The sequence below is a fragment of the Papio anubis genome, chromosome 4, assembly GCF_008728515.1.
Source record: "Papio anubis isolate 15944 chromosome 4, Panubis1.0, whole genome shotgun sequence".
Lineage (NCBI taxonomy): Eukaryota > Metazoa > Chordata > Mammalia > Primates > Cercopithecidae > Papio > Papio anubis.
The window spans coordinates 103,038,968-103,051,733 of record NC_044979.1 but is presented as its reverse complement, the minus strand read 5'-3'; the positions used below and the strand labels follow the sequence as shown (position 1 = coordinate 103,051,733).

The window sequence follows — 12,766 nt, the reverse complement described above, 5'->3', positions numbered from 1 at the left end:
TGGCTTACGCCTGTAATCCCAACGCTTTGGGAGGCCGAGGCAGGCGGATCACGAGGTCAGGAGATCGAGACCATTCTGGCCAACACAATGAAACCCTGTCTCTACGAAAAATACAAAAAAATTAGCCAGGCGTGGTGGCGCGCGCCTGTAGTCTCAGCTACTCGGGAGGCTGAGGCAGGAGAATCCCTTGAACCTGGGAGGCGAGGTTGCAGCGAGCCAAGCTCGTGCCACTGCACACCAGCCCTGACGACAGTGCGAGTCTCCATCTCAAAAAAAAAAAAAAAAAAGAAAAGGGAGGCATGTATTGCGAGAGGTTCCCGTGACAGTTGTCTAGGCAAGAGTTTTAAGGCACCGTGAGGGTCCCCCAAGCCATCAGTGGCCGTAGTGTGAGCTGATACTTGCAGATGTCCCCCAAGCTCCCATATAGGAGCCTATGCCAGGGAGGACTTCATCATAGAGACCCAGATGCCACAGGAATCCATCAGAGTAGTCAGATGCACTTGGAATTGGTTGTTATAATTTATTAAAATTTTGGAATAATGAAAGCAAATCAACGCTTTTTCAACTTGTTGTGGAAGCAAACACAATTCTGATACCAAAACCTGGCAGAGAGAGCAACAAAAAGGAAAAATAAAACTGAAAAAACAGGGCACGATCTAATTTATAAATATAAATGCAAAAATACTGAATAAAACGTGATAAAATCGGATTCAACAGTATATTAGGCCAGGCGCAGTGGCTCACACATGTAACCCCAGCACTTTGGGAGGCCGAGGTGGTTGGATCACCTGAGGTCAGGAGTTCAAGACCAGCCTGACCAACATGGTGAAACCCTCTCTCTGCTAAAAATACAAAAATTAGCAGCGTGTGGTGGCACAGCCTGTAGTCCCAGCTACTTGGGAGACTGAGGCATAAAAATCGCTGGAACCTGGGAGTTGAAGGTTGCAGTGAGCCAAGATCGCACCACTGCACTCCAGACAGAGTGAGACTCCGCTCCAAAAAAATAAGTAAAAAATAAAAAAACAGTATTTTAAAGGAAAAATATACCATTACATGGACTACCTAGGTGAGCTTCTGCAAATTAACAAAATGTCAGTATTCTCTGTAAGATGAAGATAAAACAATAATTATAAGATTATTATAATCAATTAGGTTTCAGGGATTGAGTGAGAAACTACACGAACAACAAGAAAAATGTTCATTGTTCATCTTAGAGCTTATTCTAGAAATAGAACACTTATTAATAAAATTATAGGACAGGGCCGGGCGCGGTGGCTCAAGCCTGTAATCCCAGCACTTTGGGAGGCCGAGAGGGGTGGATCACGAGGTCAGGAGATCGAGACCATCCTGGCTTACACGGTGAAACCCCATCTCCAATAAAAATACAAAAAACTAGCCAGGGGAGGTGGCGGGCGCCTGTAGTCCCAGCTACTTGGGAGGCTGAGGCAGGAGAATGGCGTGAACCCGGGAGGCGGAGCTTGCAGTGAGCTGAGATCCGGCCACTACACTCCAGCCTGGGCGACAGAGCAAGACTCCATCTCAAAAAAAAAAAATTATAGGACAGAAGAAGGGGGAAAAAAGCTCTAAGATCATGTGGCCATAGACTCAAAACAGCATGAGATAAAATTCAACATCTACCTCTGATTTTAAAAACAAACAGAGGGCCTGGTGGCTCACTCCTGTAATCCTAGCACTTTAGAAGGCTGAGGCAGGAGGACTGCTTGAGCCCAGGAGTTTGAGACCAGCCTGGGCAACATGGCAAAACCTCACCTCTACAAAAAAATACAAAAATTACTCACCCCTGTAATCCCAGCACTTTGGGAGGCCAAGGGGGGCAGATTGCTTTACCTCAGGAGTTTGAGACCAGCCTGGACAACCTGGCGAAACCCCGTCTCTACTAAAAGTACAAAAATTAGCCGGGTGTGGTGTTGCATGCCTATAATCCCAGCTACTCCGGAGGCTGAGGCAGGAGAATTGCTTGAACCCCAGAGGCATAGGTTGCACTGAACCAAGATTGCACAATTGCACTCCAGCAGGGACAACAGAGCAAAACTCTATCTCAAAAAAAAAAAAAAAAAGACAAAAACATTCTGATTGTAGTCTATTAATGGCATTGATCACCAAAAAGTACTTTTGCACGTCATCTTTGTATTGTCAAACAACATCTTGATTTTGAAGTATATAATCATTGATAATAAAAATTGTTATACATTTTATTGGCATGAATTCAGACATTCAGTTCATTCACTATACATGTACTTTAGTCCAGTCTTTGCTTCACTTATGTCTCTGTGGCTTCAGGCAAGTCAGGTGACTTCTTACTTCCACCCTTGACTATAAAACAGATTATACTTATCTTGCCTACTGACCTCTTATGGCAATTTGGGGAAATATCTTGGTGCTGAATTAGTTTCTAGGCTCAGATGCTAAACATACAATACATATTAATTGTAAAGACTTGGGATTTGAAACTTGATCACTTAAACTAGATGCCAAGAAGTCCAATCTTCATGACAACTCTGTATAAGGTCATAATCACTACTTTACAGAAAAAAAAAAAAAAAACTGTACTCCAGCCTGGGCAACAGAGTGACACCCTGTCTCAAAAAGAAAAACAAAAACCAAACAAAAATTAACCAGATGTGGTGGTGTGTGCCTGTAGTCGCAGCTATTTGGAAGCTGATGTTGGAGGATCGCTTGAGCCCTGGATGTTGAGGCTGCAGTGAGCCATGATTGCACCACTGCATAATCGGCCTGGGTGACAGAGAGAGACCTTGTCTCAAAAAAAAAAAAAGGTGGAGCAGGGTGGCCTGCACCTATAGTCCCCATTCAGCTACTTCGGAGGCTGAGGTGAGAAGATCACCTTCAACCTAGAAGATGTAGGCTGCAATGAATTGTGATCCCACCACTGCACTCCAGCCTAGGTGACAGAGTGAGAACCTGTTTAAAAATATATGTAAAATAAAATAAAAACGAACATCTGCTCATGGTGGCAGGAGCCAGGAGACTGTAGTCCTAATTACTTGAGAGCCTGAGGTGGAGGATCTCTTGAGCCCGAAGTTCAAGTCCAGCCTGGGCAACATACCAAGACTGTCTCAAAAAAGAAAAAAAAAAATCTTGTTATTAAAAAATGTCAGAAATTTTTAAAGAGAAATGATAATTTGAAAAAATACTTGGCCAGGCTCAGTGGCTCACGCCTGTAATCCCAGCACTTCGGGAGGCTGAGGCGGGTGGATCACGAAGTCAAGAGATTGAGACCGTCCTAGCTAACACAGTGAAACCCCGTCTCTACTAAAAATACAAAAATTAGCTGGGCGTGGTAGCGGGCGCCTGTAGTCCCAGCTACTCAGAAGGCTGAGGCAGAAGAATGGCGTGAACCTGGGAGGTGGAGCTTGCAGTGAACTGAGATCGTGCCACTGCACTCCAGCCTGGCGACAGAGCAAGACTCCATCTCAAAAAAAAAAAAAAAAAAACTTACAGCCGGGCATGGTGGCTCACGCCTGTAATCCCAGAATTTTGGGAGGCCGACGTGGGTGGATCACAAGGTCAGGAGTTCATGACTGGCCTGGCCAAGATGGTGAAACCCCATCTCTACTAAAAATACAAAAATTAGCTGGGTGTAGTGGCAGGCGCCTGTAATCCCAGCTACTTGGGAGGCTGAGGCAGGAGAATCGCTTAAACCCGGCGGATGAGGTTGCAGTGAGCTAAGATAGCACCACTGCACTCCAGCCTGGGTGACAGAGTGAGACTCTGTCTCAAAAAAAAACAAAACCAAAACCAAAAAAACCCTTGCAAATATATGACAAAACAAATGTGTAAGCATAAGTGAACATCCCATCTGTGTTGGCCTGAAATTCTTTGAGGCTCCTCCCATTGAGAAGTGGAGTTTATGATTATCCTGTTGAATCTGGATAGGCCCACAGCAGTGCTGACCAATAGACTACAACCTAAATGATGGGCCGTGACTTCTGGGCTAGATCATAAAAGACCATGTTGTTTCCACCCGGTTCACTGGAACACTTGCCCCTTAAGTCCTGATCCCTGTAAGAAGTCCCACTACCAAGAGCCCTTCATGCTGGAGAGGTCACATGTGGACTCTGTGATTGATAGTTACACCTGAGCCCATGACTCAGCCATCCCAGCATAGGCAGCAAAAATGTGAGTAAAGCAGCCCCTGGATTAGCCATCTGCCCTGTGTTCAAGTCAGCCCAGCCATTTGAGCAGTAAAAATCATGTAGCAGACAAAGCCTTGCCTGCTATATCCTGCCAAAATTCCTGACCCACAGAATTTTGTAAGCATGTTAGATTGTTGTTTTTAAACTTTGGGGTGGTATATTATGCAGCAGTACAACAAAACTGAAGTCAGAATACACAGGTGAAGAATTCAGAAAAGAGGAAATACAAATAAATATATTCACCCTCACTAGTAATCAAGAAAATAAAATACACTGGTCACGGTGGCTCACACCTGTAATCCCAGCACTTTGGGAGGCTGAGGCAGGTGAATCACCTGAGGTTAGGAGTTTGAGACCAGCCTGACCAACATGGTGAAACCCTGTCTCTACTAAAAATACAAAAATTAGCTGGGTGTGATAGTACACGCCTGTAATCCCGGCCACTGGGGAGGCTGAGGCAGGAGAATCACTTGAACCTGGGAGGTGGAGGTGACAGTGAGTCCAAATCATACCACTGCACCCAAGCCTGGGCGACAGAGCAAGTCTCAAAAACAAAAAAGAAAAGAAAATAGAGTGTACTTTCACTTGTACCAAAGGCTGTATCTCCCCAATCTATAGATTGTTTCTCAGAAAATAAAAGGTCTCCATTTTCCTCAAAAAAAAGAAAAGAAAATTAAGATAATGAAGTACTTTTTTTTTTACTTCTGAAGTTAGTAAGATTAAAAAATAACTATAAGACATATTGTTACTAAGGAACAGGGAAAATGGATTATCTCACATACTCACAGTGGATCTATACATTGTTACAGCATTTAAAGAGATGCATGAACTTTTTTGTTTGTTTGTTTGTTTTTTGAGAGGAGTCTCCCTCGTCGCCCAGGCTGGAGTGCAGTGGCGCTATCTCGGCTCACCGCAAGCTCCGCCTCCCGGGTTCACGCCATTCTCCTGCCTCAGCCTCCGGAGTAGCTGGGACTACAGGCACCCGCCACCACGGGCACTTTGGGAGGGAGGCGGACAGATCACGAGGTCGGGAGATCGAAACCATCCTGGCTAACACGGTGAAACCCCGTCTCTACTAAAAATACAAAAAATTAGCCGGACGTGGTGGCGGGCGCCTGTAGTCCCAGTTACTCTGGAGGCTGAGGCAGGAGAATGGCGTGAACCTGGGAGGTGGAGCTTGAAGTGAGCCGAGATCGTGCCACTGCGCTCCAGCATGGGCGACAGAGCCAGACTCCGTCTCAAAAAAAAAAAAAAAAAGTTTATTTAGGCTAGCTGCTCTCAGGCCTGAGTGAAGCTTATCTAACACATATTTTTTCTTATCATCAGGGTTTGCTTGTACTTAAGAACACAAGACAGCCCTTCAGCGCTATGCTTAGGGCCACTAAGAAGAGCAAAATCACCAATAAAAAGCAAAAAAATGCAAAAAACATGGCACTAAATATACTGCAAAAAGCACACTTGTTTACAGTATGAGAGCTGAAACAAAGGCAGATCTTTCTTGACCTTGGCTGAAAATATGGACCATTTTTTTTTCTTTTACTTTTTTAAAAAATTGAGGTATAATTTTAAAGTGAAATGCATAGATCTTAACTGTATATTTTGATGAGTTTTTTTCCCTTTTTTTTTTTTTTTAGAGACAGGGTCTCACTGTATCACCCAGGCTGGTCTTAAACTGCTGGGCTCAAGCAATCCTCCTGCCTCAGCCTCTTGAATAGCTGGGACTACAGGCACAAGACACTATCTCTGGCTCCACAAATTTTCCTACTCAATTTTTTTTTTTACACAAATGTCCACAAAATGTAAAAACACCAGATGTGGCCGGGCACAGTGGCTCACTCCTGTAATCCCAACACTTTGGGAGGCCAAGGCTGGCAGATCACCTGAGATCAGGAGTTTGAGACCGGCCTGGCCAACATGGTGAAACCCCGTCTCTACTAAAAATACAAAAATTAGACAGCTGTGGTGGCACACACCTGCAGTCTCAGCTACTTGGGATGCTGAGGCAGGAGAATTGCTAGAACCCGAGACGTGAGGTTACAGTGAGCCAAGATCCTGCTGCTGCACTCCAGCCTGAGCAACAGAGCTAGACTCCAACTAAAAAAAAAAAAAAAAAAAAAAAAGCACTGACACTATCTAGGAATGGAATTTCTGGAGCATACGAAACTCTACTGGTAACTTTCTGAGGAACTGCCAAAACTTCACTTTACAGTTTTGTAGGTTGCAAAAAAATAATCTGATGTCCAAGATCACCAGAGGAACACCACCTGTTCCTCCCTCCCATCCAACGGTCTCTCTCTTGAGTGCAGTGACTTACTTGCGGAGAGGAATAAACACAGAAGAAGAAAAAAGCAAGTCAAAGGACATAAATATGGGTGGGTAGATGTGGCTCCCTGTGACTTCTCTTACGGAGGTGTGCCCTAATTCACAGTCTTTTCTACACAAACAGAGGATAGTCACCATTTTGGACTTTCTCTTTGTTCTGCTTTTTTTGGTTTTGATTTTTACTTTTTCTTACTTTCTTACTTCTTTGTACTGACTCATATTTCTCCACATTACAAATGTAATAAATTAATTAGATGCAACAAGAAACAGACTAAACAAGGCTGAAAAATTAATGGCATGAAAGAAAATATGATCTGAAGCCGGGTGTGGTGGCTCAGGCCTGTAATCCCAGCACTATGGGAGGCCAAGGCGGGTGGATCCCTTGAGGTCAGGAGTTGGAGACCAGCCTGGGCAACATGGTGAAACCTGTCTCTACTAAAAATACAAAGAAGTTAGCCAGGCATGGTGGCATGCACCTGTAATCCCAGCCACTTGGGAGGCTGAGTCAGGAAAATCACTTGAATTCAGGAGGCCGAGTTTGCAGTAAGCATAGATCATGCCACGGCACTCCAGCCTGGGCGACAGAGTGAGACTCTGTCTCAAAAAAAAAGAAAAAAGAAAAAAAGAAAAAGAAAGTTTGTGATCTGAGAGACCAAAATAGACACTGCTTTATCAACTATGTTGCACTCAAAGCTTCAGGAAATGAAGTTACCTACGGGCAGAGTAGGTTCAGGGCCTGACTGGCATGGCAAATGTCTAAATTCCTTTGGCTAAACTCCCTAACAATAGGAGCTATCAATTCTGATTTACAACCCAGACCACTACAACTCTGATTGGACAGAGGACGGGCCTCACAAACATTCTTTTCTGATAAGCTACTGCAGGCCTTTGGCCAGTTTCAGCAGCTTATAGAGGATTTGCACAAACTGTCTGTATATCCTGTAGTTCACTTTTTATTGTAAAGAGCCAAATTCCATCTCTTTTTAATGCAAAAACTTGGTCTCAAAGTAAATGTGGGATGTATGTGACATATGTGTTTACCCAATCCCCTTATAAATATGTATAGCTTTTCCCTCAAACCTGCTAAATATGATATGGTTTGGTGATACACTTTGGCTGTGTCCCCACCCAAATCTCATCTTGAATTGTAATTCCCACAATCCCCACGTGTGGTGGGAGGGACCCAGTGGGATGTAATCGAATCATGAGGGTTGTTACCTGCATGCTGTTCTCATGATAGTGAGTGAATTCTCACCAGATCTGATGGTTTTATAAGGGGCTTTCCCCCCATTGCTCAGCACTTCTCCTTGCTGCTGCCATGTGAAGAAGGACATGTTTGCTTCCCCTTCTCCCATGACTGTAAGTTTCCCGAGGCCTCCCTAGCCCTGTGGAACTGTGAGTCAATTAAACTTCTTTCCTTTATAAATTGCCCAGTCTCGGGTATTTCTTCATAGCAGCATGAGAACGGACTAATACAATATGTATGATACTGGCCTTATGAGGCTTAAATCCCAAGCTATCCTTTTCCTCTTCTAAGACCGTGCACCTTCCAGCCACATCAGAGCCATAAGCCAAAAAAGAAGAAGAATTCTAAGCAATAATAATAAAGAGGGCAGCAAAAGGGAGCAGTGGGAGAGAGTGTAACAGTGATGAAGTCCTCACAGACATTCTTGGAATTGGATTTCTGCAGCAGTCTACCAAAGAGAAAGTTTTACTGTGTACCAGGATGTCAATGGATGCTTTAAAAGTGGAAATATGTGGTTAAAACTGAAAGAAACCAAAATATTCCTCCGTAATATACTAGGGATTGTAGAGCTGAAGATTAAAGGGCAGGGGACATTCTACCCTTCCCCCTGCTTGCCTGATGGCAGGACGGCAATTTACAAAGACAAAAGGTCTTCCTGCCTCCTCTCTGCCTTTCCCGCCTAAAGACAGGCTTTTGCAGGGTTTGCTTATAAGCTCATAGACAAAAGCGCCAGAGACTTTACTCTTCCCATAGATTTACCTTCTGACATTTTCCTACCTTTTGGAAACCTGAAGATGCTCTCTTGTCACTATAGGATTTATGAGTCTTTGTTAAAATACTATTTAAGCAAGGCCCCTAAGCCACTGCCTTGAGAAAAAAATCCATTTGAACTCAGAATCCTTTCCTGTGTGATGGGTACAGCAATGACTTAATAAACTTTTTTTTTTTTTTGAGATGGAGTCTTGCTCTGTTGCCCAGTCTGTAGTGCAGTGGCACGATCTTGGTTCACTGCAACCTCTGCCTCCCAGGTTCAAGAGATTTTCCTGCCTCAGCCTCTTGAGCAGCTGGACTTACAGGCCACCACACCTGGCTACTATTTGTATTTTTAGTAGAGATGGGGTTTCACCATGTTGTCCAGGCTGGTCTCAAACTCCTGACCTCAGGTGATTCACCCATCTCGGCCTCCCAAATTGCTGGGATTACAGGCATGAGCCACAGCACCCAGCCAAACTTCTGCCTACTTTTATTTTTAGGAGGCTGTTTCAACGAAGAACCTATGAGGGAAAGAAAATAAATTATATTTTCTCCCCTAGAAAACACAGAATCACTCTTAGAGTTGTGTGTGTGTAGCTGCGTGCATATGTCTATGTGTGTGCTGTGAAATATGCCCATTTAGTAGTTTTTGTAACCATAATCATTTTTCTTAGTGTTAAATGACTCTTTTGGGAATTAATATCTCTAGTAGTAAAAAAAATTCATTTAATTTCACAAATATGTCATTTTCTGTTAACTTTAAGTAAAATAAAATTTAGTAATTTCTATTTTAAGACGCGTGTGTGAATAATCTCCCTTTCATCTCTGTATTACTCTAGCTACCTATGTCTTTAAAAATAAATAAATAAAAATAAAAAAATTTAAAACAGGGTCTCACACTGTTGCTCAGGCTGGAGTGCAGTGGTGCGATCATGGCTCACTGCAGCTGTGACTTCCTGGGCTCAAGTGATCCTCCCACCTCAGCATCCCAGGTAGCTGGGACTACAGGTGCGTGCCACCATGCTCAGCTAATTTTTGCATTTTTTGTAGAGATGGTGTCTCATTATGTTGCCCAGGCTGGTCTTGAACTCCTGGGCTCAAGCAATCCTGAAACCTTGGCCTCCCAAAGTGCTGGGATTACAGGCATGAGCCACCACTATCTATGTCTTCATCCATCTTTTCATTGCTATACATTGTCAACTGAAGAATGAGGCGGTTCATAAATCTGGAAAGGAGAACTTTATTTCTCAGAAAGGGTTGCAGCCTGCAGGTGGCCATTCTGACAGGCTGTGAAGCACAGCCTCCTGCCAGAAGCCAGAAACAGACACTTCAAGGGAGGGGCAAAGGGAACAGGAATGTATGCTGGACAGTGTGGCAAAATATACATATTCACTAAGCTATAGGAGGAGCCATGAATATTTATGAAAGGAGAAACACTGAGCATCATGCCCCTTCATGGGTTCCGTGAACAAAAAAATGGCCAGGATGGCATGATCTGAAGGTGGGGTTTTTGGCCCTCTGATGTCCAAATGTGAAGCAGAGGAGGTGAAAACCCTACTGGGTCTTGGCCGGGCATGGTGGCTCAAGCCTGTAATCCCAGCACTTTGGGAGGCAGGACGGGCAGAGATCACGCAGGTCAGGAGATCGAGACCATCCTTGGCTAACACGCAGAAACCCCTCTCTACTAAAAAAAATACAAACCAGCTGGCTGAGGTGGTGCTCTTGCAGTACCAGCTACCGAGGCTGAGGCAGGAGAATGCATGAACCCGGGAGGCGGAGCTTGCAGTGAGCTGGAGATCCTGACACTGTGCTCCAGCCTGGGCAACAGAGCCAGACTCCATCTCAAAAAGTAAAAGAAACCCCTACTGGCCCCTTTACCAGGTCAAAAAAGAAAGGGCAGCATCCCCATTGGTTGACATCAGTGGTGGAATCTTTTGAAAGAGCTGGTTTCTTCTAAGTCCATAGGGAAGAAAGGTTAATCATAGTTAGTGAGGGAGGGCATATAAGGAAGTGTGCCTGATCCCCACCCTGTCTGCCCAGGCTGGAGTGCAGTGGCATAATCATGGCTCACTGCAGAACTGACCTCTCAGGCTCAAGTAATCTTCCCACCTCAGTCTCCCAAACAGCTGGGACACAGGTGTGCACCACCAAGCCCAGCTAATTTTTTTTTTTTTTTTTTTTTTTTGAGACAGTCTTGCTGTCACCTGGCTGGAGTGCAGTGATGCGATCTCAGCTCACTGCAACCTCCACCTCCCGGGTTCAAGCGATTCTCCTGCCTCAGCCTCCCGAGTAGCTGGGACTACAGGCATGTGCCACCACGCCTGACTAATTTTTGTATTTTTAGTAAAGATGGGGTTTCACCGTGTTGGCCAGGATGGTCTCGATCTCTTGACGTTGTGATCCACCCTCCTCAGCCTCCCAAAGTGCTGAGGTTACAGGTGTGAGCCACCACACCCGGTCAGCCCAGCTAATTTTTAAATTTTTTTTGTAAAGATGAGGTCTCACTGTGTTTCCCAGGCTGGTCTTGAATTCCTGGCCTCAAGAGATCCTCCTGCCTTGGCCTCTGAAAATGCTGGAATTCCAGGTGTGAGTCACCATGCCCAGCCAAGAACTTAGTTTTCAAAGTTACTCTGGGGTCCACTTGGCCAATATGGGGTCTGTTCAGTTACTTGAAGGGGGTTGGGATTTTTTTTTTTTAGACAAGGTCTCACTCTGTTGTCCAGGCTGTAGTGCAGTGGTGTGATCATGGCTCACTGCAGCCTCAAACCTCCTGGGCTCAAGTGATCTTCCCACCTCAGCCTCAGAAGAAGCAGGGACTAGAGGCGTGCACCACCATACCCAGCTAATTTTTTTTGAAGTAAAATTTGTATTATTTTAATTATTTTTATGTACAAAAAACTCAACAGTGTACATTTAACCCAGTTTAGTGGCAAGTTCTTTAGCCTTTGCCTTTTGAAGCTTGGCGATGCGAGCCACAGACTTGGGACCCAGGACGTTGCCGCCCCAGTGATAGCGGATCTCATCGTGTTTGTCGTTGTAATTGGTCCTGATAGCGTCCACCAGCTTAGCCAAAGCGCCTTTGTCTTCTGAGTTCACCTATGTGAAGGCGACAGTGGAGCAGGTCTTCCGGTGGACTAGACGTCCCAGTCTTGCCTTCCCCTTGATAATGCAGTAAGGGACTCTCATTTTACAACACAGAGCAGGCAAGAAGACAACCAGCTGGAAGAAAGCATTAGCTGAAGAGTGGATTTTGACCAAAAGCAGTAAATTTCAAAGTTAATACCCAGCTAATTAAAAAAAAAATTTTTAGTAGAGATAAGATCTCACTATGTTGCCTAGGCTGGTCTCCAACTCCTGGGCTCAAGAGATCCTTCCACTTCAACCTTTCAAATTGCTAGCCTTATAGGCATGAGGCACCAGGCCCAGCCAGGGTTTAGGATTTTGTTTTTACTTTAAAGATTTGACACCTGTCCAGTAACACAGGCTAAGGATCAGGTGCAGCTGCCCCACCGCTAGTGGGTCAACACCAAGGCTGCCTGGCTGGTCTCAAGAATGAATCTAGTATCTTAGGAGGGGCAGAAGAACAAAATAAAAAGCAAACCGAGGGGCTCATGGACAGGATAATACGACAGCGAGAGAGTACAAACAGAAGCGTTCCTCACTTGTGTGGGCTAGGTGCCACAGTACAAAGTGAAGGGTGCCTCCGTATGTGTTTATGGTTGGCTAACAATCACTTTACTCTCTCTCTCTGGAAATGGACTGTGCCTGCACATCCTACCAGATTAAACAGGCATAAACTAAAGGATGATGGGTTAAAAAAAATGCTTTAAAGTTATAATCACCAGAGAAAGAATTCCATAACCATCCATTGGTTAATGGATGGTATATTATTGCATTGAATCTCTTGGTATCAGAAAACTGGGTGGGATTTAAGATGTGACCCCATATTATAACGAACCTGACTGCATTTTTGGTGTTCTACGACTGAAAACTTTCAAGCTCCACTTCCACGATTCCCTCTTACCCACAGGTAAGTTAGCCGATAGAAAGTGCATGCACTCCTTCTCTTGGCACTGTAGGGGGAAGTTCAAGCCACACAAAGCCTGGGTCCTTGTGCAGGAATGCTCACCCAGGTTCCACCCCTAACTGCAGTAATCCCAGGGCCACTTGCTTTTGCTTTGTCAAAGCCATTTTTGGACTGGCTTAGGCACCTGATCTGCTCTCCCCAAAAGTTTCAAAATGTGAGTAATGCATTTCTTTTTCTTTTTTT

At 44.6% G+C, this 12,766-nt stretch overlaps 1 pseudogene across 1 annotated transcript; it reads right to left on the bottom strand.

Annotated features, from left to right (window-relative positions):
* Nucleotides 1-11,342: 11,342 nt before the first annotated feature.
* LOC110742705 lies at nt 11,343-11,763 on the bottom strand (annotated as a pseudogene). Its single transcript, XR_002520719.1, has one exon. The product of XR_002520719.1 is annotated as a 60S ribosomal protein L7a pseudogene (transcript).
* Between the last annotated feature and the right edge of the window lie 1,003 nt (nt 11,764-12,766).